The following is a 710-nucleotide window of genomic DNA, read 5'->3' as shown; positions in this document are numbered from 1 at the left end:
TCTATTCAATCTGAGTTTTCTGTTGCACAATGAAAACGTCTTTCAAACGGACACATGTTCCACCAAAACAAGTTCCTTCTCGAGGCTGTTTTACAGTGGCACCGTGGCTAAATATGGTGCTTCGTGCCAAGAAAATTGTGATTTGTTTAAAGTTCTAGTGCGTAACTTTTTGATATAAATGAACGACTGTTACATTCAAGCAATTGCCAAATGAGTTGCTACAAAGCTCATTAAACAGCTCCTCAAAATTCTCTTTGTATTTGTCAGAGAGGGTTTTGGCTATGTTTAGAAAATGGTGTCATCGGGCGACTTTCGTGCACAGAAACTCAGTTGAAGATAATGACCTCATTTGATGAGTCCATAATGTTTTTTTAATCCTCCGTGTTCTCCTTGGCTACCAGCAACTATGTGGAGGAGGGTGGGGGTGTTGTGCTTTAGCTTTATGTGTACAGCCCATTTCAGCAACAGGGCAATTCAAAGTGCTTTACATAAAACATTTAAGAGCAGTTCAATACAATTAAATTACATATGCATGCTTGTTTTGTTTTATGTTTTTTTATATTCAGTGCCTACTTGTGTTCAATTTGTAGATTTGAAGACTCTTGTTATAGTAATTGCTCAATAGGAATTGTTTTTGTTACGGGGTAGTGAGGATTGGACCCAAAAGCAGAAAGGAGGACGGCAGACAGGCAGATGGGGGTAAACAGGAG

This window comes from Etheostoma cragini, chromosome 3 (assembly GCF_013103735.1).
Source record: "Etheostoma cragini isolate CJK2018 chromosome 3, CSU_Ecrag_1.0, whole genome shotgun sequence".
Lineage (NCBI taxonomy): Eukaryota > Metazoa > Chordata > Actinopteri > Perciformes > Percidae > Etheostoma > Etheostoma cragini.
Note: the sequence above shows the minus strand (reverse complement) of the source record.